The 26579-nt window shown below is 38.4% G+C and overlaps 2 protein-coding genes across 2 annotated transcripts in view; both read right to left on the reverse strand.

Annotated features, from left to right (window-relative positions):
- The window catches only part of lrrn2 (leucine rich repeat neuronal 2), a 50014-nt gene extending 47855 nt beyond the window's left edge, over nt 1-2159 (reverse strand). The window contains exon 1 of the mRNA XM_082156131.1: nt 1785-2159. The gene's annotated coding sequence lies outside the window, so the exon portion shown is untranslated. The remainder of the gene's footprint in view (nt 1-1784) is intronic.
- Nucleotides 1-26579, reverse strand: part of LOC309488098 (uncharacterized protein) — a 200358-nt gene that overhangs the window by 127631 nt on the left and 46148 nt on the right. The window lies entirely within an intron of this gene.

Consider the following 26579-nt stretch of genomic DNA (forward strand, 5'->3'; position numbering starts at 1 on the left):
CTTATAAAAAACTCCTATCTTGAGGAACTAATATAAGCCACTAAATGACGAGGAACTGTAAAGATAATAATGTTTACAGTGATGCACTGTCAGGACTGTAGAGCTCCCTCATGCAAGATTTGCATTCAGTAATCATGCCCATACACAACACTGTGGGCTAATCAACATTGTGATAAACAAACTATGCAATTATCTTTCCAGTCTAGTTGTCAGGACAAGTCATGTGTTTAATTTCTTGGTATGACTTATTAAGAATTTATTCATTGATGTCTGGGTGCATTTTTATGAGCTGTCAGAATATTCTTCATAACAAATTGGACTGCGTGATTCACTGTCATCAACACATCATCATCACCATGTCCAAAACTCATTTCATGGCTGATTTTCTTTTTTTGTGTTTTGGGGAAGAAACTATTAGGCCCATAATATTTTCTTTTTTTCTTCTTTTTCTCTTTACTGTCTCTTTACTTTCTTAATGCACATTCTTTGGTATAGCCTTATTGATTTTATTTCCATTTTTAAAATGTTATAAAGCATAGAACAAAATGTTATAACTTGATCCGCCTTTAAAACGACTATCGTTTTTGACTGACGTCACTAAGACCCTCAGTGTTTTTATTTTTCAACCCCTCCTTTCCTAAAATTGGCTACATTCCGATGTGTAACATCCCTTTTCACAATCCAATAAATTTTTTTGATGGATTAAATAAAGTTTTTGTTTTCTCTAAAATACTTTTGTGGAGTAAAATAGGTTGAGCACCTTGACCACCTAAGCTTTTAAAATGCGGTTCCTCAAGTGGCTATTTGGTTTAGTTCAACTCTATATAGCCTGTATGCACAAACAAGAAACAACCACACAGACGTCCAATACGAAATACATTTGAGCATCATCTAATGTATTTATCACACCCAATCTGTCCTCATTGCACACTCGTTCTCTCTCTCTCTCCGAGCCGCATAATGCACCGGACACCTGCCAACACTCTCACGTGTGTTGGTCCAGTCTTCCAGGATGACACCCACACGCGCACACTTCCTCCCCACACATGAAGAGGCCGAGAAGGATGATTAGCACCGTGAGCTGACACCCCTCAGAGGAGAGTGTGGAGGAGGACAACAACAATAGGCTCGCTGTGGAGAAGCAGAGCGCGCAAGCTAGCTTTTGCAAATTCAACTGCGACAGCGGCAGCGACGCGGACACGGATGGCAACAGCAGGGAGGAGGAAGAGGAGGATAGAGGAAGAGAGGGAGGGAGAGTTTCTGGACGCTAATCACTTCAATGAAATGACAGATGCGTCCCCATACATGATCCACACAAACGCGCGCGCACACTGCGTTTTCCTTATTTTCGCAAAGCTGTGGAATTTCAATGCGGCATGAAGCGTTTTCCTCTCTCTCACTCTCTCTCTCTCTCTCTCTCTCCTCGGCCAAGCTAATGTGTGAGTCAGTGCTACTCTATCCCGATGTGCTCTGCATGCTGACCATAACTGCCATGCAGCGTGAGCGTGGAAAAGTCTCGACTTGTCAGTGCATCGCACAACTTGAGCTCCGTTTCAAACTACCGACACTTTACCGCACGAGATTTTGAGACACACAAACACAGTCAAATTATCCTTAAATGTTGAAGAATAACGTGCTTATGATGATTTCTGACAGGTTGGTCGAGACATTTTTTTTTTTTTTGCCCTTCTTGTGTCAACACCACTAGAAAAGCAACTGCAGTGCGCGTTCTAATGCAACGCGTAAATGTTTCGACCTAAAGAGAAAATGATAAACTTCCCTACCGTGAAGTGATGGGTCATTTCAGCGTACATCTCGGTCTGTTCTTCTTCTTTGCTTTTTTCTTCTTTGCGTTTTTCTTTTCGTTTTCCTTCTTGACGTTAGTCAATCAACCTGTATCCTCTCTCACCACTTTGTATTAGCGCATCGCCTAGGGTTTCATACAGACGCACCTGCCTTAAACTCAGCTCTATTTCTGACACTGTGTAGGCGATCTATAGAGAACGGATCTGTGTGCGCTCTCTCTCTCTCTCTCTCTCTCTCTCTCTCTCTCTCTCTCTCTCTCTCTCTGCCCTTACCGTGTAGCCCCACCTCCTCCTTTTAAAAGTCTCCCTTTCTTGCCCCCAACCCCTTTGCTGTCTGCTCTATTTTTCCACCTCTCCTTCATTTCTTTCTCACAGTCAGAACAGTATATGAAACCTGTTGTTGCCTCACTTGCCCCTTTGCCATGTAACTGGGCTGCTATAGTCAGGTGCATCTTCTAAAGTGCAGCTACTGTTAGATGGTCCCCTGCCTTCCAGCAGCTCTTGCATATGAAAGACTGACTTTGATTTTGTTTGGTTAATGGTATGCTTTCATAGACATATCCATTCAGGTTCACTTTTCCTGTGGACCAGGGATGACATATCTAATGGATTGAGCACCACTCTGTTAGAACTTTTTATAAGTCACTAACCCGGGAGCAAAATTTGAGCTTTTATATTATCCCATCTGTGTGTTTTTGCAAGATCTGCTCATGGCCCTCTAAAGCTTAGGTTTAGGGGTCCAGTTATATACTCATCCATCCATCCATCCAAAAAACGTATTTTCAAGTTGAAAATTGTGTATTTCTTTTTTTCTTTTTAATTACTTTCTTACACTGAAATGCAAGTTCAAATTCAGCAATAGAATTGGAACTTAAAAGGCATTCTCAATTCAAATCTCTATGATTCACAACCTTAACGTCACCAAACTGGGCAGAGACATTCAGTTTGTTCTGACTTTATTGTACTAATGATCAAGATTTTTCTCCCAGTACAGATTTTGATAAATCACAAAAATCATGTAGACTTCCAATGAAAGCTTCAGACTTTTTCTTTTGTCTTACTTTTAGGCAAGACTTTTCCTTTTCTAGATACATTTATCAGTATAAAGATGTACCGTCGGACTGACTGTTTCAGATCCATGCACTGCGTTATAGTCTATATGAGCCATACAGTATATAGTCAGAGCTTCACAATATTTTCACCAGGCATGCTGTATTAAATTTCAATGAGATAGCGATAGAGCAGAGCTTTTCTCAATTTAGCAGCATTTCACAAGTTTTCTTGTGATAATGAATTTTTTATTGCCATCTCTGGCATGATGAATGGATGTGTCTATGGCATGTCTACAGGAATATCCATTATGCACTGCCGTGACAAGACGCTCAGATCCGCGCTGTAGAAAATGCTCACACGACCAGCTTTGACATCAATTAAACAGCCTTACAGCAGCCAAACGCTCTTCTCCACGAGGACACATCACCCGAGGGGGTTGGATCAGAGAGCGGGAGGGATCACAGTCCACTAAGTCCCTTTTCTACGACCAAAATGGCACGATGATTTGTCCTGCGCCAGTTTGAGCGTGAGTGTTTGATCGATAACCCGTGCCTTGCCATCATTATTCTGATGTCTATTTGAATGGATGAGAGGAGGCAGGCAAAGAAAAGAGAACAGGGTGGTGGAGGGTGTAATATGAAATGTGAGTGTGAAGACTGATGAGTGTGGAAATTGAATGGCAGTGGAGCCAGAGCAAGGTTCTTGAAGTGGCTGAGCTTTAACCCCAAGCTCTCCTAAAACCCATACAGTATGTCTGCTTTTTGCTCATATAGATGATGGGCAAACCCGTTATTTGACAAGTGCTACTGGCCAAAATTGACCAGCCTGGCCTTTTCACCATTACATTTTAAAAGTGGTCAAGCGGCTGATCATGACACTATACTGGAGAAAATGATTTCTGGGGACCAATGAGGCTAAGCTGCTGTCTGTGATCCTCAGTCTCCCATTTTCCATTGCCATCATCTCAAGCATGTAATTTCAAAACTTGTAACAACACAGTGGGCTTAGTAATCAAAGCTGTTACAGACGTAGCACGAACAGCAGATGAGGTTTCAATCTGTGCCAATTTCAGCGCTTGGATATATATCACATAAAAACAATCAACAGAGCGTCTTATATCACTGGCTGAGACGTCAATGACAGGGCAGAAAGCCATGGCAGAAATTAAACGTGAGAGAAATGGTGTCCTAAGGAAGCAAAGCAGGCTGTTTTTCAGACAGACAATTAAAAAGAGCGATGGGTCATGTCTTTGAAATGCTATTTTTCTTAATAGTCAAGTTGACCTTTGGTTTGCATGGGTGCATTAGAAAATAGCTGACATGACAGAGAAGAGAACATAGGTCATTTGCACCACAATGCTAATTCTCTCAGTAAAGCTATTTTACATACGGACGGGTCATAAAAATGTAGGGCATAAAAAAAGGCAAACTATTAAATGCCTTTAGATGACTATTGAAAGTCATCTGAAGGCATGTCTGAAATTTAAGTCATTTTTATGTAGGTTATATGGAATGTTTTTCATGACATTTTTATGGTGCTTTTGCATCTATTTTAATGCTTGAAAGCTTCAAAACAATATTCAGATTTCTCCTTTTGTTCTCCATGGAAGATGAAGGTGAATACATAAGTTTAGTGATGGGAACCATTTGTTATATTATCAAATTTGTTGTGTACATGTTTCAATTTGGCTAAAACTTTTGCCTCATTGTTCTTTGCCTTCATAGGCATGATACTATACTGATTGTTTCTGGTTTCAAATCTGCTCCCTCTGTCGACACTTGATTTGAAATTCTTCTAGGTTGGAAGGGCAAGTGTGGTAGAGACAGAAATCATGCATCAGAGACTTTGGCGGCTGGAGAGCCCAAACCTTCTGCATGATGGATAAATCTGCTTTTTCTCCCATCATCCTCCTTGACTGAGTGCTGGGTTGAGTGATGTTGGGTTAGGGTATCGGTTTGGTTCTGTGACTAAGATAAAAGAGCCATCTCATCTTACTCATGGCCCAGTTCAGATTGCATTTCCTTTTTTTCGCTGAAGAAGAGTCCTGGGTTACGGCTGCTGTCGCTGATCGTTCAGTGAGGAAGATGCTCTTTGTTCTTAAAAGAGACTTCTCTCATTCAACTGAATGCTGCAACATTTTGTTATATTGCAAAGATGATATTTTGATCATGGCAATGCTCGTTACTGCCCTTTTTTGTATGTAAACATTCAATGATGTCTGCAAAAAAAAAAACTCACTCTCTGTACAAAGATCTTTAAAGTTTCTCATTTATCTGAGTAAACAGAATGTCAAGTAGAGTCATGTTTAGCTTACTCTAGAAATCTTTCTAATATGCTCTGATTTGGTGCTAAAAAATAATATTTTTGTAGATATCATTTTGTCTCAGGATTCTTTGATGAATAGAAAATTGAAAAGAACATTTATTTGAAATAAAAACATTTTGTAACATTATAAAGCAAATAACTGTCCTTTTTAGTTATTTTAATAGTAATAGACATTCTTGCTGAAAAAACTTTTGAACAATAGTGTGTGTATGGGGGAAGACTGGGTAAGGTTGTAGCCTAACACTTTTTGCTTCAGCATCTGTAACTTACTTAATATTTGAGTGCTCAAACCTACATACAAATTATCAACATTTGTTTCCTACAAAATGCACCAATTCAAACCTCTGCAAGAATATCACAGCCCCTCAAATATATGGTACAATCTACCCCACTACCAGGTTATAACAATAAGACAAAAGAAGCAAAAACAGCGGCCGCACCATGCAAAATTATTCAAAAACAGGTTTATTGAAACAATCAAAAATAATGTCTCTCATTCTGTGACTGACCACAGCTCAAATTCACTACTGTTTGACTCATGAGTGTGTGCATATGTGTGTAAATTAGTCAACTAGATGGTATTTATGCTTAATGTAAACTCACAGTGAAGTTGTGTGTTTGTGTCAGTGTGTGAACATTCTCAATCACAGCCATTGTTTAGCTAACCATTTTAGCATAATAGTTTGAAATTAGCTGAATAAAAAAACTTTTTGTCTGAGAAACTACATTTTAATCTAATATAAGTTAGATAATTTTATCTGCAAAAGTTTAAACAAAATATAGTTTTGGTCAAAAAAAAATTTTCATTCAAAATGTACATTCTTACCTCAAAATCTTTTTTTTCTTTATAAAATCTTCATATGCCTATTTCCAGCCTTTACAACCATTCATAAACAGTAGGATATGGGAGGAAGTGAGTAAAAACTGAAATGATCATAGGACTCCTAGCTGATCCCTCATTGGTGGTATTGGTGGTATTGGTGGTGTTACAACTCCCCATGTTACAACCATAACCTGTCTCCCCCTATATATTTTTCTAGGTATTGACAGTTGAAATGTTCAATAGCATTTTTGTAGTCCAGACTTTAATGTATATACAAAGTGATTTTCAATAAATAAAACTACCCCAAGTAAAACCCACTGGAGTAACAAGTGTGACAACAAGCTCCACTACCCCAGACTGCTCTATTTGTCTGATTCGGCCCATAGCTCTACTGATCCTGCCACCGTCTCATGCAATATCGTTTTGAGGGCTCATCCGCTGCCCAAAGGCATGTCAGCAGGCCATGCACTCGTTCACAGCCAGCACTTTAGCATCCTTCCAAAAGTAGCTCCCTCCATGTATTGCATGCAAAATGACATGCATTCTATAAGCTCTGACAAGTGAAACTGTGAAAATAAAACCACATTTATGGCCAGCTAATGGTGACTTTGATCCAATTTTTTTGTTAATGTGAAAATGAGGATATTGATACTGTTAAAATCCTTCTCTATGCCTGTCTTTTTCACTTTTGACAACACTTTTTTTTCTTCTCACATATCTGGTAAGAATATGCATGCCGTGCACTTAGCATATGTATTACAGCATTCTTAGTCAGCTCAGGACTTCACACATAATCATGCTGTGCAGATCAAGGGTTAGATTTTGTCAGCCGTTTGTAAAAACTGTGAATCTAGGTGTTATCTAGCCTAACCTACAAAGAGCATTACACAAAAAAAGGCTGAGAGTGATCAGTAAACATTGACATTGTTTATATTAAAGCTGCAGATATGACATGATTGTGTTATAATTAACATAAATTCATCCAAAAATATTCACAAGCATCTCACAAGCATCTCAAAATGGTCTACGTATGTGATGACAGAACCTGCATGTTGTATAATTTCTGTTAGAAATCAAAAGTTGTATTATTGCTAAAACATACTACTTTAATTCCAATGGCCAATTAATCTACTAGATTTTATAGCCCTTTTGAGCTCGATTGTGTAAGACAACACTGTTTATTTGTTGGTACTGCATGTACATTTATGTTTAGAGTGCTGATTGTTCCACTTATGATTTTTCAGACTAGGTTCTTCCTTGCTGCCATTACCTGTGTGGGCACACTTTATACTTTCTAGCCTGAACTTTTACAATTATTGTGTTTTTCTCTCAATTAGAAGAGCTTGAGTCAGTGTTTCGTCATTTTCCATTGTATTGCTGATCTTTTTGAAATGAGGTGATATGAATAAGATGGATAATGTTTACTGTGAATATGCTATTTTGTTTGTATTGTGCAAAATGTTTGTTCAAGACAGTGAAAGACTCTTTAGTGTTCACACAGAAGAACAAAGCCTATCATGAATCTCATAGGCACAAAGAACGATTGTCTCTATATCAGTAAATGTGAGCCATTATGCTTAAATTATTGACGTTTACAATCGCTTGAGTGCAGAAACTATGTAGCGGTTGATCTATATAGTGTTCTCGGAGTGAGGACAAGCGTACATTTTGCCTCCCTTGAGACATGATGCTTTCTTGATGTCAAACTAATGCCTCCTTTAAATGCTTATGGGTTAGTTAAAGTCGTAAGATGTCAAGAGGACCCTTGAGTACATGAGGAGATAATCTTTAATTAAGGGCAACAAGCAAACTTAGCTGTAGGCCTATTTTGAACTTAATATATTATGTAATGGTTGTTAAAGGGTTATATAGTGACATGTGGAAACCCATACTTTGACCTCTGCATTTAACCCATCTAAGTTACACACATTAGGAGTAGGTAGCACACACACACACACACACACACACACAGCAAACCTTGGGCAAGCTATTTTGCTGTGGTGCCCGTTAGGTGCCTTGCTCAAGGGCACCTCAGTCATTTCCTGCCGGTATTAAGAATCGAACCCGCAACCTTCGGGTTACCAGTCTGATACTCTACTCTTACCAGTCTGATACTCTAACCATCGTCACATCATGGCATTAAAGTTATGCCAGTAGATGGCGACTAGTCACTACTGTCTTTATCAGTGAGTCATTTGAATCATTCACTCGAGTGAAGGATTCACAAATTCTGATTCATTCAGGAACGAAACAAGTAAAAATTAGGCTATGTTCCACTAAAAAGTATGTTCTTTATAGTATGAATGTGTGTAGTATAAATGTAATCCGGACACATTACATTTGCCATGTTGTAATTAGCATGTGACCAACCAGCGTCAGTTGCGTCACTTAACTGCCATTCACAAATCCTCTCCTGTGGCCTTATGGGATAGTAAGGTGTCCATTGTATGCACACTTCAAAATCTTGCCCAAAGTAGTGGGTCATTTTTGCTTACTCTTTTATGTGAATACTTATTTTGCTACATACTGTTTTTCACCTTTTTTATAGTAGAGAAGTATACGATTTCGGATCCAGCCATCGTCTTTTGAGTGAGTCATTGATTCATTATCTTCCAATTCCTTCAAAAATACCCAGTATTCAATGAAACAAGTGGCTGTCTTAATGAGTGAGTCATTGAATCATCCACTCAATAGATTTGCTCAAGAACCAATTCATTCCTGAATGAACACCACTACTCTGCGTTACTCGGAGACGTGAGGTGAGACGGTTCTGCTTTCACCATTTCTTTGTTTGGAACTACTTTCATTGGGAGAGCAGAAGAACACATATTAACTAATTGGTATATTTTGTGTCTAAAATGTATTGTTGTATAAAATCAGTATCGCTTGCATTCGTGTTGTTGGTCTGGATATCAAAATGGCTGTGATGATTGTTTGTATTTTACACAGTGAAAATAACATTTACTTGAAACTCCAGAATCGTCTAAACATCTTACATAAATTTTGGCTTTGATTTCCTCAAGATATAAGCAAAAATTAACCTGGCGTCTTTGATTCCTATTCTTTTTGAAAAAAGCACTTGAACACGACAAACTCTTGATTATGACTTCAGAAGTGCAATTTCCCTTGAAACATGAAATGATCTGTGAATAGTTGGTTTTTGGATGCACCTTTGTGCCTGTCTCCACTATTTCAGTAAACACCTATTGTGTTTACTGAAGATTTGACTAATGGTGCGAATAGAAGGTGAATATAAACAATGATAGCCAAACAACAGTTAAATAAATAAAAAAGAATATGCCTCTTATTGTTATATACTAGTATTATTTTTGAGGCAATGCAAAACATATTTAAAAATGTATGAGGCTTTGATGTGACTTGGCTTTAATAAATGATTCTGCGTGCTTGTTGACAATATCAAGTGTAAGGTAAATTATTTTAAAGTGCATGTCTTTTACCTAGAAAAGCATCAAATAAAATATGTATTTACATTGGATTAAAAACTCAGAAGAGAAGTCTGTCACATGCTGCTGCTTTAAAACTGTACAAAAACAATAACTTATCTTCTATTTATCCTTTATTTAAATTATATTTCCCTGGTTTGACCTCTAGATTAAAAACTATCCCTGACATTAAAGACTTTGAAATGTCCTACACAGCAGGTTAACAGCGAATTAACTTTCTGAGGCCTTCGGTGAGCAACTTTCCAAGGCTTTTTCAAGGCTTTATTGCCAGTTAAGGCCCAGATCCTGGTCCCCTGACCTTTTGCAATTTTTGGGAGGCCCTGTCAAGTGAATTAATTGCCCGGTGACACACATTGCAGCTGGATCAGTCCCACGCCAGCCTAGCCCAGCAAGCTCCATTAATTACATTAGTCCTCTCCGAACTGTAGGTCTGTCTGCCGCTTGCCCACGCTTCAACCTCCTTCTTCCAAACAGAATGTGTGACAATTTTTCTTTTCTGCAATAGTGTGTTTGAATGAGAGAGATAAACTGTAGAAGAAAGAAAACTCTCAGTTAAGCCATTCCCACGTGTACGCGAAGGATTCACTCTTTTAACACACCATCAGTCCGAGCAGCTCAACATCAAGCCCATGCAGAAACCAAATGCAGCCTTGGGACCCAAATTAAGGTAACTAAGAGAAATATTATCATCAAAACGCATCAGGAGTTTGGCTGCAATTAGCAGCGTGTTGGATGTGTGAGTTGCTTCCTGTCCTTCAGTTCTTCCTCTGCTGTTTAAAATCCCTTTGAAGAAGACCTTTCCCTGTTGACCCATTCACTAGACTAATGAGGGTAATTTTGTAGTCTTGACGTCCCCAAACCCACCCCTTCCATCATCCTCTACTCCTACACATGCCCACCTCCTACTGTTTACTTGGCTAAGATCTGCCTGCAACAGCTTTCATGTTATCTGCACTTAGCTTCTATTGTTTCTCTACCAAGTCTGATGTTTAAAACATTATACAATGCTGCGACTTTATGATTCATAATTCCATAGTTCTTCCATTCTTAAAAATGGGACATAGCTCTTTATGTTTAATGTTACTGGATTGTGTTATGTTGCAAATACTCACAGCGCAACCAAACAAAGACGCTGCAAATACTTACAATGCACATACGATCAGGATGTTAAAATAAACCAAAAAACTCACCTTTTAGTTCACTATTTTTAAACGTTGGTCTGTGTATATGCAGACGGACGTCTTTGCAGTTGCATCGTGTCTAGCTTGTAATTTACTAACAAATAATTAGTTAACCAAACACATGTACAACTCTACTATTGATTACGTTTTTGTTCGATTCAACTCCAGCCCTCAATGCAGCATGAGAAGGTAAGAACAGTTGAGAAGAGATGACGTTTTGGACAATCTCCAGACCTGAGATGAGCATACATTGCATCATGGATTAATGGCAGAATTTATGGCAATGCCATGAAAGCTCAGCCTTCAGGGACCCAGAGGTATAAAGAAAAAAAGAAAAAAAAACTGAACAGCTGAATCTGCCATGATTTGGCGCTCGTCACAGTCCTGCCTAAAAATAGAACCCAAATCTGAATTTCAAATGAATCTCAGTGTTTGAAGATCAGTTATGTCCACAGGATACATTCTCCTGTTAATTCTCTCACTCTCTCATCCACTTTCTCATTTAAATCAGGCAAGTGACAAATGATTGCAGTATTTTTTGTCCCTGATATGTAGTGCCTCTTTCAATTTAGAAAAATATGCAGCTCCAAATAACCTGCACGATAAACACTGAAGACAAACTTCTCTTGGGGAGGAGAAATACTACAAGTGGGTCATGCAAAAGTTATAGCCTCAGTTGTCTGAAGTAAAATTTCCTCTTGAAAGTTATACATACAAATATAAATGATGTTTACATATATGGTTTATTAATAATTATTCCATATTTTATTAAACATTATGAATGCACATCTTTTGTATTTAGTATTGTGAATACTGTTTGGCACATTACAAGTGACATGTTGGATAGGAACCTGTGTACAATTTCACTTATAGTGGCATTGAAGCTAATGGTTAGCGGTACTGGGAGATCTCCAGCTTTAGAATGCCGGACTGTCAGGAAATGTCACAGGGGCCCAAGAAAGGATAATGCACAAAAGTGCTGATACCAACCCTTTAAATATTTAGAAGCAAAATGAATGTGATGTTCAGGATATTGGGCTGATGATGGACAGGTTGCTTCACATTGTCCTTGTGTTTATGGTAAACATAAAGGTTCCATTTAAATAGAGCACATGGCTCTGCTTTACCGTCAGGTAAATGTATGTACTGTTTTTAAGAATATGCAAGTTACTGTTTCTGATGATAATAATAATAAAGGTTTCATTAGCACCAAATCAACATATTAGAACGATTTCTGATTTCTGATGACTCTGAAGACTGGAGTAATGACTGCTGAAAATTCAGCTTAAATAAATTACATTTTAAAATATAGAATCAAGACGATGAAGGAGTTCAGCAAGAACTATAAAGTTTGTAGAAGTTTGAAGATATGAGCAGATGGGCAGTAGGGGGAATTCAGACTGCAACTGACATTAAAATGTTCCTTGCAGACAAGCAGATAAAGCAGCCTTCTTTAACACTTTGGGAACGCAGGAAAATCATCAGTCCAGAAGGAATGGAAGAACAGAATGAGAGAAGATATAGAAGAAATGAGGAAGAAGCCACTACACTCACTGAGGATTCCAGACCACATGAATTATGCATCCCTCCATGAGAAGGTGAAATAATCCTCAGTCTCACTTTTTAAAGGTCTTACTATGATAATCCCTTCTTTTACTTCAGAAAGCCTGTCTTGCTCTCTTTTTTCCCCCGCTATCTATTTTCTGCTACTACCTTTGCCCTCTAATCATCATTGAATTTGTGGGGTTAAAAACAAATCCCTGAAACTAGATTAGGAGTTTCTGGATGTACCTCGGTAATGAGTGTGGTTGGACAGTTTCACAGTTGCCAAACTTTCTTGCTTTGTTCTGTTTTTGTCATCAAAGCACAAGTTAAGACCCCACAAAATCAAAATGAGTATTTTGTGGCCCTTGAACCCATCTACATATGCTAGTTTACAAAATTCACTTTTAGCAGATACACATTTAACATTTAAAGTATTTCTCTTCCTGGACAATTGATTAATCCTGCACTACGCAGATTTGTGTCAGAATATTGAATGAAAAGGTCCCTCTTCCAAATATCACCTGCAACCGACTAGTGAGTAACAAATAATCATGGCTGTGATTCAAATTTTTAAAGTCAAGTCCCCTCAAATATTACCCATTCTTAAAGCAGTACATTTGTATATGTATTTATATGCAAGGAATAAGAGATTAACATTTATAAATAAATTAATATGCATTTAAAAAAAAACTTAAAAACATTTTGTGATCATTATTTTGGCTGAATTTTAGTCAGGACAATCCCAAAGTGTATTTACAAAATGTAAATACAGGAAAGAAAACTAGAAAATTACTCATCACTCTAATTTCATTTCATGGGACATGGTTTGATACTTCTGGCAGGTTTGGGCATCATTTGACAAGCACCCCAGGCCTTCAAAGTACAAAGTTTATTTTTCACATGCTCATTTTTGCAATGCTTGTTGCCAATAGCTAAAATGAATGTGTTATTGGAATAGTTCACCCAAAAATGAAAATTCTGTCAGCATTTACTCACCCACAAATTGTTCCAATCCTGTATGAATTTCTTTCTTTTGTTGAACATAAAGGAAGATATTTTGAAGAATATGGGCAACCAAACATTTAATGGGCCCCACTGACTTCCACAGTAAGGAAAAAAGTACTATGGAAGTCAATGGGACCAATCAACTCTTTGGTTACTGTGCATTCTTCAAAATATCTTCTTTTGTGTTCAACAGAAGAAAGCAATTCATACAGGTTTAAACCACAACTTGAGGGTGAGTAAATGATGACCATTTTCATTTTTGGGTGAACTATCCCTTTAATAGCACAAATACAAGACAAATGCATATAAAGACTAAATGCACAATAAAACAAAAAAAAAAAAGAGGAAAAGTTTAGTATAAGTCAAAGTTCTCTTAAAAACATCAACATTGTGTGCAGAAATATCCATAATCCATTGCACTGTTGCACTATGTTTCCAGATATTAGTGAATGATGACATTTAAATCTTGCATTTTGATAAATGAAACATATAAATAAAATAAAAAAAAACATTTGTGGTATTTATCAAAATCCAGAAACATGTAATATTGGGTAGCTTAGCTGAAAACCGGAGAATGTTGCAAAATTAACAGCAGAAAAGATTAGGAGTTGATACTTTTAACAGACACATCTGACACATTTGCAAATCCTCATTCTTGCTTTCTATTGTTATCGTGAGCAGTAGAGCTGAGCTCAGTGCAGATTGCAGTCATACATCTCTCTGATGCTGCCCTTTTTGATCCAACAGGAAGTTATTACAAAGCTTCCCTAGCAAAGAATGACTGACACAATGACAGCATAAACCAAAACAGAAAGGGCTTCGGATTCACTTCAAGGTTTGGAAAGTGCAAGGATGTTTTTGACTAACACAATTCCCTTCAGTCGGTCTGGGGTGCGTTTCCCGAAAGCATCGTTAGCCAACTATGGTCGCAAGTTCCGTCGTTATCAGCAGTTCAACGAGTCGTTGTTTCCCGAAACCAGCGTTCTAACGAACATTCGCAAACAGCATTAAAAAGTTGTGTGATTGGAATGACAGCTTTTGACCTGTGGTTAGAAGCATAGTTTGACTTTGGACTTAATAAATCCTTGTCTTGAGCAAAATAAGCAAGCTGACATTCATTACAATCTGTATCTTTTATTTAGAATACATACAAATGTCATTACGTCCTTAGTTTGTCAAGAGATTTAAAGCACCGTGTTTGAAGAGTGCGCATGTGCGAACGTGTTCTACCACGTAAGAACGAGACTATGATTGAATCTGGAAATAAAGCAAAATAACTGAGAAAGATGAGAAATAGTCCTCAGATGCCATGTTCTTAATTTATAGCAAAACATCTAGCATTAATTCGATTTCAAACAGATTTGTTAAAGAAAGTTATTTCTCCACCACCTGCGTGACATTAACCAACGTGGTTGAACGACCAATTTGAGACAATACGGTTTCGGGAAACAGTCGTGACTGGCTAGTTGATTTCTTCGACGATGCATCGTACTAGTGAACCAGCGAGTAACGTCGTTGTATGGGAAACACACCCCTGGCTGTGTGAGGACTTTCCAGAAAGCTATTTTGCATTTAAAAAGACGTCTAATAGCTGTCCAAACACAGCCCTGACATCTAGGCTAAAACAAGGAAAAATTTGGGCTGTCAGTGAAAATTTAATAGACGTCTAACAATAGCCCAAGAATAGACGCACAGGCTACGCATAGAACAAAACGTCATGAAACCAAATTCAAGGTTATTTTGGCTAGAAGTGGGTTACTCATAGCCGGACTAAATCGGGTGACAGGTCTATAGTTAACCTAGACGTGAAATTGCGGCTATTGCTTGCTGGGTTCCCTCACTATTCACACTCTGTTTGCTAAAGAAAATGATGTAAATATGTGTTGACACTTGAAGCTCAGCTAGAATTGGTGAGGGTGGCTTCACAAATCGTCATCTTTGGATGATACTATATCTGGACAGAGAATATTTTTGCATGGATAAACCTTTTCACCAGTTATAAACCACAAGGAAACTGCCTGACTAGCAAGCAACGGTGAGCAGTTTGGAAAAGATAAGAACAATTTTTCTCACCCACAAATTGCAGCGGAAGACCTATTTTTTTGAAAACCTTTGCCGACCCCAAACAGAGGTGTGCATCAATATAAGAGTTTTCTTCATCAATCTCACTTCCTTTTCCTCCTCTAGTTATTTGTTATGAACCAGCAGTCATTAACTGCAGCAATATCGAGCCAAGAACATCTCATGTTTCAAATATTTCAAATATGTGATGAATCATACAGGCTTACCTCCCCAGACAATCTTTGCTAACGCTTTCCATGTTTAAAAAGCTCGTCTTTGTTTGTTTTCATCTTTTTAGAAGTCATCTCTCAGATGCAAAATGTTTCTACTCCTTCTATTGTTACAGGATCTGGCAAACCTGAGAGAACTCCTTTTTTTCTTTTTCTTTTTTTCGCGTTGGTGTGAATTATGAGGAGTCCCAGCGTACATCACTGCCTAATTAAGATGCTTTGAGGACACTGTCAGCACATACATGTACTTTGATCTCCGATACGTACAAATGACATGCCCACGTCTGGAACCAAACGGCATTCCGAACGCCAACCCTTGACTACTAGTGCCAACCTCATTAGAGAGATCTACCTCTCCTGCACCACACAAATTGTAAACTTCAAGGAATTAGAGGAGAATTAAGCCCACGAATCATCTCTAGAGGTTTAATCTAATCCTTCCTCTTTTTTTTCACATTTACTTGCCTGGAGTCAGACTGTCTTACACTTTTCCATTTCAAATAATCCGAAAGCTGGCAGCAAAACTCCAACTGACCCCTGTGTGCCTTTAAACGCACATTTCTAAACTCATGGACTGCTTTTAAATTTTGTTCTCTGTAATATTCCCTATTGTTCAGACTAATTATTTAATTTGACCATTAAGAGAACTAATTAGCCTCTTGGAAAAGTTTCTTATTTTGCTGCTTAACATTAATTAATTTCAAATCAAGCCAGAACTTTAACAGCTCTTTTGGTTTTAATTGGGGTTATACAGACACTCAAGGTGAAGTTAAAATACCCTTGTGATTTAGAAGGACATACTGAGAAACAGTCTTGAAATTTCATCAAAATGCATCGTTCTAAGATTTAATGATTGTATTATTGTTATATGTGACTGATTTTCCGAGTTTTTGCCAATTGAAACTCAGCATGTGGCTGTTTTCACAAACGGCTCATCCAAGAGCGAGGCTGTTGAAGATTTCTGGGATTTTTCTTTTTCCTCAGGCGATCTGAATCACCAGACAGGTCTTGGAAGCATAAATTACACATGTGTATGTATAATTCTGTCACTAATTAATTGTGCCTAACTCCAGGCAAAAGCTTGCTTTTTGCTTCTAGCACCTGCTATAGTCGGCATGACAAACTTGCTTAACAGCATTGCCTTAAAAAAAAAAAAAAAACTCTCAGTTTTAGAAATCCTATTTTTATGTCGTTGACAGTTTATGGAGGAATGTTTCTCAGCAAAGCTCCTCAAGGAGTCTGCTGTCATTTACACTTGCCATCTTCACAAAAGACATGAATTAAGCTCTGCCTGATTTTGAGACATTAGATATTTCAGATCATCTCATTTTGCATGAATCAAACCAATTAGTGGACAGCTGCTCTTTCTCTCTCCTGTGCATATCTATCATTGTGTGTAGTGTTTTGGGAAGAGCATATTCAGGAACTAGAGATAGCACACTCAGTCAATATTCTCTGGGACAAAGATGGGCCTTTCATCAGATGGAACATGTCCTGCAGGACTCCAACCTGTGGCTCAAGGGGAAAGAGGCTGCCATGCACTTGCTCTAACAAAGCTGTTGTCAGTGCAGTGTGGCTGGCTGCCGCTTCCATTTTGATGATTTCATTCTTCGCCTCTTTGACACAGGTCATTCCCTCGGCTTTCATAGCTTTTGATTTCCAGATGAGCACAGCGGAGCGCAGCAGAGAAATCGACCTACATAGCACGACTATCTTTGCCACCAGTTTAGCTCTTTAAGAACAGGAGAAAGAAAATTTACATGTATTAGGGCTCCCATTATGGACAAGAATGGAATACTAATGTAATTTCAAGGTCTGGATCAGAATGGAAAAAAGAAAATGGAGTATAGGAAATTATTTGTGTTTCCGGACTGATGCCCATCTTCTGTTTTCTAAAATATGAAATTGAGAATTTCTAAAAATAAATGTATTATACAAGCAGAGTGTTTTTCACAGACATTTGGAGCAGGCAGCCAGGGCAGCCAAACGTTTATTGATCGTTTAACATGAATGAATTTAAAGGAATAATCCACTTAAAAATGAAAATTCTGTCATCATTTACTCACCCTTAAGTTGTTTCAAACCTGTGTGAATTTCTTTCTTCTGTTGAACACAAAAGAAGATATTTTGAAGAATGTTGGTAACCAGACAATTGTTGGGCCCCATTGACTTCCATAGTAGGAAAAAATACTATGGAAGTATAGTATCAAGTACATCAACTTGGGGTGCATTTCCCAAAAGCATCGTTGGCCAACTATGTTCGCAAGTTCCATCGTTATCAGCATAGTTCAACGAGTCCGTGTTTCCCGAAACCATCGTTCCAACGAACATTCGCAAACAGCATCGCAAAATTGTGTGGTTGGAACGACAGCTCTCCACCTAGTTTGCATGACATGTGGACTTAATAAATCCTTATCTTGAGCCAAATAAGCAAGCTGACATTCAGAACAACCTGTCTTTAATTTAGAATACGTGAAAATGTAATTTACGTCTTTTAGTTTGTCAAGAGATTTAAACCACCGTTTTTGAAGACAGCGCATGTGTGAACGTGCTCGACTAAGAACGAGCCTATGATTGAATCTGGAAATAAATAAAAATAACTGAGAAAAATGAGAAATAGTCCTCAAATGCCATGCCTGTAATTTATATCAAAACATCTAGCGTTAATTCGAACTCGAAGGTATTAGGCTACTCCACCACATGCGTGACATTAACCAACGTGGTTGAATGACCAATTTGCGTTTCGGGAAACAGTCGTGACTAGCTAGGTGATTTCTTCAACGATGCATCGCACTTCGGTAGTTAAGCAGCGAGTTACGCCGTTGTTCGGGAAACACACCCCTGTCCGGTTACCGACATTCTTCACGATATCTTCTTTTGTGTTCAGTAGAAGAAAGGAATTCATACAGGTTTGAAACAACTTGAGGGTGAGTAAATTATGACATAATTAAATGTATGTGAACCATTCTTTTAAAGTGTATTTAAATGTAAAGTTTCTTTAGAATATATCATGCTGAAATACTGGCATTTTGAATTTCATGTGAATTTTATCACACATATGTGTGTGATAAAATTCACATGAAATTCAGAATGTCTTAGTATTTCAACATGATTTGAGAGCATCTAATGTGCCTAGAAATAGTGGAGAATAGTAAAAATTCCTTATTTGTGTCATCATATTTTTTCTCCTAAATACTACAACTTTTTTTATTTCAAGGTTTCAAATCAACATTTTGAATCCCAGACACGGCCTCAGACTTTTGGACGCCACCGTATGTAACAACGGTTCAGTTATATTTTTTCATTACAATTATTTAGAGCGTCCATGCTTTTAAAGAGTGTATTAAAATCTGTAAAGCCTCAGTGCTGAAGATTTGTGTCAGGCTTTATCATGGCAATCTTATGGAGAAAGAGGACCCAGATGCAGAATGACCAAGGCTGCGTTACAGTCCAAAATTGTCATGCCCTTCACTTGCTAACTTCCCTCCGTCTCGTTCACTCGGATGTACATCATTGCGAGTGCCCACTACTGGCGGAAACTGCAATGGGCTGAATTGGAACGTCCTAAGCCCTTGATCACTTGGAATCAGCTGTGGAGTTTATTTATTATTTACATTTGTTTTCCCTTTAATAATTTGTTTAATGCAGCATCCAAATGTATATATGTTTTTTGGGTTGTTTTCAATAAAAAAAAGAAAAAGAATTAATATATCATAGAGTTGTTTGTTGTGGTGGTGATTAGACGAGATCTGTGGTGACGTCACAATCGTACTGCATTGTGGGACATATAGGTGCCTGAAGTGTACATATGAAGTAGACTCGCTCCCTCTGTCCAAATCGAGGGAACGAGGGTCTGTCCATCTAAACTTCCCTCGTCCACTTCACGAAGTGGAACGCACTTCAAAATGGCGGCGGGGATTCCCCCGAGGGGAAGTGCTTAGGGAAGTTTGCGAGTGCGTGTCTAAAAGTGGACTGGAACGCAGCACAAGGGAGTGAATTTTATTTGTTTGATCATCAGTGTTCTTTCGATTATTGTCTTATGTTGTACATACTGTACACTTTTTCATTGTGTGCTTGAAATAAAATGACGAATATAAAAAGAATAAGCTAGGCAGGAGAACTGAGGAGATGGACCAGATAATGACAACACTGGAAATCAGGCAGTAGTTTGAGGAACCAGAGGCTGGAAACTTTGAGCTGCAACTGAAGCTGTATCTGTCTTACTGCCTGGTCTAGGGAGTAGCAGCCAGGGTGGATCAGGATGGAGGACAGGAACGAACACAACAATAGAGAGAGAGAAGAAAAAACTGAAATAAACTGACCCAACACAGCAACTAGAGAAAAGAAATAAGCTAATTTAACTGCAGATAGAAAAAAAACAAGTAAAAACTAGAACTGGCAGGGAACACTGTCTAAAAAGATCAGTAGACAAATCTCACACATACACACACAAAGAACCAGCAAAGACATGATGGAAAGGAGCACAATATAAAGGGATCAGAGCACATGAGGATCAGGTGAGCACCATTAGTGAAACAAGGACCAAACAAGGGCCGTTTACCAAGTACGCAGACTTCGGACTTGCATCCTTAGTTCGGACTTGCCAAGTTCGACTCACGAACTCCCGAGGACTCAAGTCCGGTAATTCTGCAAATGGAACAGCAGCGTTCTTGATAGTGTCACTCAGCTCGCTCTAGCCGGTTATGTATATTTAGGCTACAATAAAACAAAATATGTTATAAAACACCACTCTTCCTCTTTTCTTTTTCATTTAAAAAATCTTAAACATATTAATAGCCACACAAATGTGGTTCAGGTAACGAGTAGCTACAATGATTATCTTCACACAAACTATAAAACACAACCCTGCCTTTTTTTGTTTTCATTAAAAAAAATATGAAACATTATTATATTGATCATTAAAACTACATTTAACAAAAAGAGACAGTGTTGTGTAATTTTATTTTATTATACATGTACTGTAGCCTACATAGAGTGAAGAGAATGTACATAAATATTTTAAATATATAAAATAAAATGACAAAACCTTTTTGTTAAATGTCAATTTTAATGATAAATAATAGCCATTATAAAAGTATAAGTAGCCTAAAAGGTGAAGCTATACAATAAGAAATAAAGCAAACGATTCAGTAAAACATAAGTCACCTCTCTAGTAGTCTACAACGTTAAAGTTAAATAGCCGCCTAAATATATACATTTATGAAACTTCACTTTGCCCTCAGCCAAAAGATTTGCAAGGGAACAAATTATAGTTTAATGAGACCAAAGATCACCTGTTAGATATACACAAGAACGAATTATATCTCGAGACTACTATACAAGTTATAGAGACTATAGACTAGAGACATCAGAGCCAGCGGCAAACGTCAGAAGGACTAGTCGAGGAAGGGCTGTTCCAGGAGGGGTACATGAGCACTGAGCGCCCGGTGATCACCTGGATCTCACAATGGCGAAAACATCATATCAAATTTTAAAATAGGCGCTATCTTTATAAATAAACTACATATTTGAGCTTTAATCAACTACATTCTCGCCTGAAAAACTCTTAAAACTACATTTCGTGACAATAACAGCAGTATTTTTAAATTACGCGGGGTTCCTCCTCTGCTATTGACCCTTGCTGGTTGGTGCGAGATGCATTCTGGGATACCTGGCTGTCTCAAGTCCGCACAAGTCATCTCTCGATGCATCCTCGATAAATGGGGCGGATCAAGAACACATCCGGGGATTTGAACTGGACTTGGCTAAATGTGAACTTTGAATTGGAACAGTACTTGGGCAGCGACTGATGACGTTTCACAAGTCCACGAGAACACAAGTACAGACAAGAATGCATATTGAGAAAAGACTAAACAAGGGGGTGTGGTAAAGGGAAACAAGGAGGCGGTACAAGAGGAGCAAATGGCCAACACAAACAAAGACAAAGCCATGTGCTCAGGCACAAGACAAACAAAGAAATATTGAATGGAGACAAGACTGTCAGGGCAGAACCCTGAAAATGTGAGTGTTTCCAAGCTGTTTTGCCCTGATGTGTTACCTGTACAGACATGGCAGGTGAAGAAGTACAGTGACTTCCCCCCGAGCTCCTCTTCTATTGGCATCCCCAGAGGCTCTGAATTATTCACACATAGTCTCCAAGAGTGCAGTACCAAATCTCAACCATTTGAGCGGTTCGTGTCTGCAACCACTGCAAACATTTCTCTGTCACTTTACCTTGAATGACAGTAGTATACCCGAACCTTCTCCACATGGAGGCTGCAGCATTCACTTTGTTCCCAGATATTCTCACTTTCCGTGGTTCGCCTTTTTGAAGTCAAGCTATGACAACCCCTGGGATCTCCACTATGTGCTGTATGTTTATGCTCTCAGCCATTCGCATGCCATTGTTGACAGTCTTTTGAACTATGAATTGCACAAACTTTCTTTCTCCTGTTTGTCTCACATTCAGAAGTCAAGCAGTGAGCTGGAAATTAACTGGAGCGCAATTTGAATACAGCCAAAAATCACAGGGAAAAATTTGCCTCTACTTCTTGACAGATTGGAAAATGTCACATGATGCTGAGTAAATATTTACATCATCTTTATAATCAAATAAATAATTATGTTGTCTCTTCCCTGGACTCTCTTGAGTTTTTCTTTTGTGATTACACATTTCTGTATTTTGACTGCAAAAAAAATGTTCTGACTCAAACCGTAAATCAGTCCATTTTTCACTCTCATGTCTTTAATGGACCATTTAATGATACTGTAAGATTTAATCTCTCTTGTATCATGGTCTTTGGTCAGATCATTTTCATGTTTTGTGTTGTTTAAATGCATAATTGCTAAATAAATCAGTAATATTGCCAAAAGCAAGATAAATGTCATTTGCTGTGGGGGGGGCTGGAACTAATTCAACCTGTATGACATTCTTTATTTTCTGAAAAATGTTTGAACTGTTAGTGTCCATATAAAGAAAGTCAATTGGGTCCAAAACATGTTTTATATATAGTAAATGATGTCAGAATTTAAGTATGGTAATCCTGGTAGTTTCACTTAATAAGGTATTGATTTTCATAAGGAAGTAAAACACCAGAAAGGCATAGAGAAATCTTTAAACCTCAGTTTGAGCTGTGTATCACTTGTAATGATGTGTACATTCCTAATGTGAGTTTAGGTAAAAGTAAAGGGGTGCATTTTATTCCCAGGATGGAGCATATGGCACAGGTACAGGGGAGATACGAGGCTATTTATTTAATGCTATAAAGCTGCAAGCCTTCCATTCCCCTCATGTTTTTACGTCTTCTTCTTTTTTTCTTTTTTTTTTTTTGTAACTACAGGGAAAGCACATCAAGTGTGTCAAGAAGGAAAACAGAAGGGGAGAGAAACAGCACCAGAGGAGATAGCTTCAGTGGCATGACAAGAAAGCATATTGATTTCTCTTTAGGGTCACTGAACTCGGTGGGACATTGCAGAGCAGGAGAAAGAGGGTAAGACAGAGAGAATGGGGAATGCAATACATTAGCAAAGGCAGCGGAGACGCTGTCTACTCAGAGTGATTTTACCCCCAGTCTCTCTCAATGCATGAGTTAACAGAGGGAAAAAAAAAGTGCTGGGCGTTATTTGATGTGTCTTGAAATGACAGGTTGCTTTTATGCGGCCTGTGACCTAATAAACAACAAAGAGGAAATGGATTTGCAGCCATTTCTAAGCTATATATGCAGAGTTATTCAGTTTCCTTGATTATTCTGTACGGCAGCTCCATGACTCCTACACAGCCTCAAGCTTTTGAATAAGAAAAGTGACTTTGAGTTTTTAAACGACGAGCCCGGCCCTCTGAGATTCTTTGTGGTCCTATTTCACAGGTCCCTCTCTGTTTCGCAGCGGATTGCCATGGTGACGATGCACAGGCTGTGCTTGGCCTTGGTTTGTATGGTGTGCCCTCATTTCCATCTGAAAGGTTTATTCGCTTTCACTATCTCGCCGCTGAATCCACTTCAGCCAGCGATACATATCTCGCACAGCTCTTTCTCTCGCTGTTTTCACCCTCTATTTTTATTTTATGCTCCCTTTGATGAACCATGGGGAGGTACTGATTCCCATTTTGGAGGTGTCTGACCCCTATTGAAAGGTCTGCGGGGCCAGTCATTCAATTTGCCCTGTAGGAAATACAGGACTAAAAAGAGAGAGAGAGAGAGAGAGAGAGAGAGAGAGAACAATTAGCTTAAAAAGGAATAAAACTAAAATCCAGCCTCTGTTTACCTCGGTATTCTGTATCGCTGAGCATGTTTAAAAGCATGTTGACATTTAGTCAGACAAAGTAATTTTTTTTCTATTGTCTGCTATTTTCAACTATTTTCATCCCTGACATGAAAGAGATCTGAAATAGTCATGTCTATGGCTCTTTAGAAGGAGGTGTTTTATTTTTTTATTTCTCTTGAACTTAAGCGTTGCAGTGGTCGTGTTCCCTCCATCCCGCCCTAATCATGTAGCAGTCTGTTAAGACCTCTTTGTGAATTGTGTACTTTTCTCATTCTTTGATCGTAGTTTATGTTCTCTTAATTGCAGTGAATGCTTTTCTCTAAACTCCAACATTTGCACTAATATCAACAAACTAGTGGTGAATCAGTGGCATAATGTATACTCAAATCTATTTCTTTCCTTTTTTCATGTCTGCAGGGTTGCTCCTAAACGTTACTTCTCAGTATTATAGTATTACTAAACATTAATTGAAAATAATTGACAAAGCACAGAATTGTATTGCAATATTTATATTAGCCAAAAATAAATGTTTTTGGAAGAAGTCTCTATGCTCACCATGGTCACATTTATTTGAGCAAAAATACAGTAAAACTAGCCTGGGAAAACCCAGACAACTTCCGGCAAATTTAGATTTGCTCTGCAAGTAGTTTGACAAAGAGCCCATTCAAGCCCATTTCTAATCCGTCGAAATCGCGGCACCAGTCAGAAACGTTGAGGCGGGCTTTACACGATGACGATCGCTCTGATTGGTTTTAGGTCTATCCAATTGCGCCCAGAGGCATTTGAGCGACGTCCGTTGGTGCATTAACGTTTAAATGCATTATTATATTCAAATTGCAAACACATGAGGACAGTCTCCATGAAAGACCCACTGGCAGATGAACGTGCTACTACATTTCTCTCCGAAACGGTAGGAAATTAAATTAGATTTAATAGAGGATTTTAACTGTGACAAGATGATTGACAGGGCAGTTTGCGTGACAGGATGCACGCGACAGATCCGTCCAATAAAGATGACGAAGTATTATGTCCCAAAGCTTGCCTACTTTTTTGCTACACATTCAAAAGTTACTACCTTTTCTTCACAAAAAGAGTACATACTTTTATGGCGTAGTGTAACTTAGGCGAATTGGGACGCAGCATATGGCTTTACACGATGACGATCGCTCTGATTGGTTTTAGGTCTATCCAATTGCGCCGAGAGGCATTTGAGCGACGTCCGTTGGTGACGCCCCTTTGGAAATGAGTTATTAATGAAGCTTTGCCAGACCATAACTCAGTTACTACTGAGAATTGTCTGGTTTTAACCAGGCTACAGTAAAACAGTAATATCGTAAAATATTATTTCAATTTAAAGTATAACTGATTTCTGATACATTTAAAAATGTAATTCAATGCTGCAATGGCTACTGAAATTCCATTTTGCCATTATTCCAGTGTTCATGATCCTTCAGAAATCATTCTAATATTCAAATTTTTTTTTTTTTTTTTTTTTTTGGAAACCATAATACATTATATTTAATGAAGTTCCAAAGAACAGCATTTGAAATAGAAATATTCTGTAACAAAGTTTAATCTGTCACTTATAATCAGTTCAATGCATCCTTGCTGAACAAAGGTATTAATTTATTTTAAAACAATTGGCTCTAAAGGCTAAATGTGGACAATTAGACATTAAGGTATTACAAACAGTAACATCACACATTTCTGTGAAGCTGCTTTAAAAAAAATTGTATTGTGAAAAGCACTATACGAATCAAATTGACTGACTTGACTATACACTGATGAACCAAAACATTATGATCAGTCACAGGTGAAGTGAATATGGTTGATCATCTTCTATCAAGGCCACATGTTAAGGTTTGGGTAGATTAGATGGTAAGCAAATAATCAGTTCTTGTAATCAGCGTGATGGATGCAGGAGAAATGGGCAGGAATAAAGATCTGAGTGACTTTGACAAGTGTCATATTGTTATGTCAGTGCAAATGGGTCAAAGTATTTCTGTGCTTTGCTTCCGGTCAGTAGTGGTGAGAATTTACCAACAGTGGTCAGAGGAGGTACAAACCACAAACTAATGAACTGGACCTTGAAGCAGTGGAAGAAATGAGTCCCATTTTCTTTTACATCACGTGTACGGCCGAGTATGTGTGCGCTGTTTACCTGGGGAAATGATGGTACCAGGATGCACTGTGGGATGATGACAAACCGGTGGAGGGAATGTGATGCTCTGGGCAATGTTCTGCTGGGAAACCCTGGATCTGGCCATTCATCTGGACATAAATTTGACAAGTGCCACCTACCTAAACATTGTTGCACACCAGGTACACCCCTTTGTGACAAAGATGTTCTCTGGTGGAAGTGGCATCTTTCAACAGGATAATGCACCCTGCCAGACTGCACACATTGTTCAGGAATGGTTTGAGGAACATGGTGAAGAGTCCAAGCTGTTGCCCTGGCCTCCAAATTCCCCAGATCTCAATCCAACTGAGTATCTGTGGGATGTGCTGGACCAACAAGTTCTATCCACGGCAACTCCCCACACAACCTACATGGGACACCTTCAGGGGTCTTGTAGAGTTCATGTATCTGCAGGTCTTGGCAGCACACGGAGGACCAACAGCACAGGTGGTCATTTAGTTTTGGCTCATCTGTGTATATGAAGAGTTCAGATGCAAAAGCCTCTAAATGCCATCTGAAATTTTCTTATAGAATGATAATTTTTATCAAGCTCGTATATTTAAATTCAATAATTTCACTTAAATGGCAATGAAGATTACCTATTAATTGTCATTTAAGTGAAATTACTGAACTTAAATATACAAGC

Source organism: Leuciscus leuciscus, assembly GCF_965113295.1.
Source record: "Leuciscus leuciscus genome assembly, chromosome: 23".
Lineage (NCBI taxonomy): Eukaryota > Metazoa > Chordata > Actinopteri > Cypriniformes > Leuciscidae > Leuciscus > Leuciscus leuciscus.